This window comes from Lolium perenne, chromosome 6 (genome assembly GCF_019359855.2).
Source record: "Lolium perenne isolate Kyuss_39 chromosome 6, Kyuss_2.0, whole genome shotgun sequence".
Lineage (NCBI taxonomy): Eukaryota > Viridiplantae > Streptophyta > Magnoliopsida > Poales > Poaceae > Lolium > Lolium perenne.
Genome location: NC_067249.2, coordinates 151,685,177 through 151,689,280, shown reverse-complemented (window position 1 = coordinate 151,689,280; position 4,104 = coordinate 151,685,177).

Genomic DNA, 4,104 nt, shown 5'->3' with positions numbered 1-4,104 from the left:
AAAGCTCTTTAATCACAAGCTAGTCGTCCGAGTGGGATGAAATATTCACAGATTTTAGAACAAGGCATCTACATTTTACTGGATTTTTTTCATAATTTTCTGAATGATTTTTGTTTTTAGGTTCGAAATAAGAGATAGTTTGGAACGTTGGATCTCAAATGGTTGGTAGATGGTGGCACCAAGTCACAATGAGATTTGGAGACTTCAAGTCAACTGCAGCTCTGTCCTTTTATTTTGACAAAGCTGCAGAGCATTTGGTGCATCTATGGTTGCGTATGGCCGACGCCGATTCTTAGCAAGGAAGTTCTTCCTATAAGTAGTAGTATCCATACTCCACTCCAAGGCATGTATAAAAAAGAACCCATCCGTTCTCGTTTTCCCGATCACTCTTCTACGAAGATGGAGGAGGCCCTCTTCTTGTGGCCCCTCTGCTGCTGCCCTTCAAACCCCCATATCCAAGGTCGCTCCCTTCGATTTCATTCTTAGGTTCACCTGTGAGAAATGTCAATGACAAGCGATGCCACGTACGTTGTTCCGTGCGGTGCAAGGGCGGTCATATGGGCTGTCGGCGCTGCGTCGGCGAGCTTGCGCCGAACCCGTGCAAGAAGTGCGAGCAGCCGGCGAGGTTGCCGCCGTCGAATCGATGCAGGGCAAGATTGCCGCCGTCGAATCGATCTAGGGCAATGGTCAAGTGCGTCGGCTGCCGAGCTTGGTCGCCTCCACGAGTCCTACAAGCACTATATCGCGTGCCCGCATGGTCCGTGCGGCTGCACGAGAGGCCATCAATACCGGCTGCGACTTCACCGGCCCGCCGCGGAGCTCTGGTACACCTCCAAGCATCCCACTCCATCCCGGTGTTTATGTTTCAGTATGGCATACCCGCACTGGTGCATAGTTCGTGTTCCGGTACAACCGCGGGGACACTGTTCATCGGTAGTGGGGAAGAAGACGGTGGCGTGTTCGCCATCACCGTTGGCGCGCTCGGCCCGACCACCATTGTGTCTGTGTGTGCATCGGGTCGGCCGCGTGCTTGTTTCCGATGTACAAGGCGCAGCTGCTGGTGATTGGTCCGCCGGCGCCGGCGACGGCTGGGACGATGACCTCTCGACGGACACCTTGATGGCGGTAATCGAGCCGACGAGCTCCCCGACGCCTAGCTCGATCATGTTGTAGCAGCTCACTTCTTTCTGGCGGTGCCGCCCGTTCTGTGACGAGAATGGAGGGCAGCGTGTGTTGCCTATCTGCGTTTGCATCAACAAGAAGGTTATACAATAATCTTCATTTATTCATACTGCAATGTAGTTACTCGAAGATCGGAGGTAGTAGTTTAGTTCGAAGTAGGGTTCGTTCGGATGTATTTTGGACTTGTATAGTAGTACTACTACTCCAGAACTATTAGCTAGCTAGTTGGAGTGCTAGAATGCAGCTCGGAGTATTAGTATTTTGGTAGTACTATATATATGTGACTGCAAGTTCAAACTAAAATGGAGTATTTCTTGCTAATGTTGTTCTCTTGGAGTCATCATTTTTACGAACGTGTTAACTATGCTATATTGTCTAAGGATTCGTTTAGTTTTCTTTGGTTGAGTTCATATTTCGTCTCTTCCTAATTTGGCAAAACTGCACTGTCATGGGCATTCTTACAAGGTCGCTGAAGTTTCGAAGTTTCTTAATGTATATTGCGTAGGGTGTACCCCCTTAACATGGATCTGTTGCATTTTTGGGTTGTATTTTTTTTTGGCAATTTTCAGGACCATAAAATAGCACGCCTTCAGTTGAAATTTGAATTACTTTTCGAAAAGTGGCCGATACTAGCATGGAGTAGTAAAGTTTTTTTGTACTCCCTCGGTCCCACCAAAAGTGTCTCACCTTTGTTAAAATTTAGATGGATAGATGTATTTTTTTTACAAAGTTGAGACAACTTTGGTGGGACGGAGCCACGGAGTCCTAATTGATGGCGAGAAGGTTGATGCCTTGCTAGGTTGGTGTACGTTGCAAAAAGAACAAGGTTGGTGTGTATTTGTTTTATTTGTTCACCATAATACTGACATGACCATCGATTTGATTAGACAACACAAGCCTGGGATGTTTCACTTATTTATTGTAGGAAGCACGATTAATGGACTGTAATGATGGAGCTACTCCTATAGTCCGTCTGCTCCTACTCGGGTGTCGGGTCACGGTCACACTCTCCTCTTTTTTTGAACACATTCACACTCTCCTCTTTTTTTGAACACATTCACACTCTCCTCGAAACTGCAGTAGGCAGTATATGCATAAGAGGAGGAGCGTCTCGGTTCACCTCCGTCGTCTATCCCCACTCCGCCCAGCTTCCATAGCACGCGCCTGCGTCTCCGCCATGGCGCTTTCGCATCCTATCCAGCAGTGCCCAGTTTGAGAGCCTCTGTTGTCCAACTCAAACCCCCACCTGCCGCCATTGATCGCCATCTCTCTCCCAAAGTTCGAATCAGTAAATCTCCCAAGAAAATACCAACCCCATTGTACCACCTGCCTCATTGCGATGGCGAAATCGAGCAGGGTGCATGGATCTGGGCTGTTTCACAAGGTGTTTACGGAAGGCCCCCTTGAAGTGCTCATCAGCCAGTGCGACGCCATCACCGCCGCGTCCCTAGTCGGTTCCTCCAAAAGTATTCTTCAGTCAGCCAAATACAATGCCACTCTGCCTGCTTCTCAGCCTTTTGGCCTTCCGTGTGTTCTCTGTTGTGACCCGGCGGATAAACCATGGGTGTTCAAGGAGGATTTGCCGGTGCACAGCAAGTGCAAACTAGTGCCGCTGGACAGGTTCTCCTATGATGGCCTAATGCCACACGGTAAGGATGAGGAGCGGGCAGGCGCCAATGGAGATTGGATCGCCATGGTTGGCCCCGAAGGCAAGTGGAACCTCCTCAATGTCTACACTCATCGCAAGATTAAGCTTCCATCTTTGAGGAAGAAGTTGGAAACCACACGCAATCCACTTATATTCGAGTATCATCGTTCTGCTATTCAACTGCAGAAGATAGCTATTTGCCAAGTTCCTACAGCTGCTAGGGGGTATAAAGATTTCTCCCTTGTCGCAATCTTTGACTTTGCAATTGCCTACCTCCATGGCGAATATCCTCGTACATGGATATTTCTTGAAAACCAGTTTCGATGCGGCGCCATATACTGCGATGCAATTATACATAACGGACTTGTGTTCACCGTTACTGAGCTTGGAAATGTTTATGCATGGGATCCTAATCAATTTGGTAACATTTCCTCCCTATCTTTTTTATATACGTAACTTATATAGTATTTCACCTCTTATTTGTTGAACTGTCTTGGCATCTTTTGGCTTAAAGGAATTCCATAGGCGCACACCATAACCCTCTTGTGGTATGGACATATATAGAATTTAACATCTATAGGAATTTTAGTATGGTCTAATGTGCATGTTGTTCCGTAGGAAAAAGGCCCCCTAGTAATTAAGTTTCTTTATTATTACTCCCTAGAAAATTTAAGGTAGAGTAGAAATAGAATCAATACAGGTGCCATGCAATATTGATAAAGACTTTCATATGTTTATATTCCCCCGGTTCTAGAGAATAAGGAGTACTATATTCAAACCATCTAAAATTTGGACCAATATTTTGGGGAACATGTTTTAAATCCACATGAAGTTTTACCAAGATGTTCGAAATATATTTCAAACCATCTTATGTTCGACCATGATTTTATAAAGTACTAGTATTGGCATCCCAATATCAAATCAATATCACTAGTAGATAAATCATGAAATATATTTTCATGTGACATGCTCTTTCCTTTTTCAAGGTCCTATAGTGCTCCCTGCTCCATTCATTCCGTGGACGGCTGGATTTGATGGCTATGATGATTTTGACTCTAATAGTCGTACGTGGTGGCTGGCAAGATCTCAAGATCGTGCTAGACTGCTCGTGGTCTATGCACGTGGCGTAATGGATTTTGACGTGACGGTGCTCCAACTTATTATTATGATAGTACCCCTTACGTCCATTGCGGTCGCTGTTGTTCACAGCTATTCGGGGTATACCTGCATTGTATTCTCGAATGACACTAGTCGGTTACTTCCAGCCAACCCGT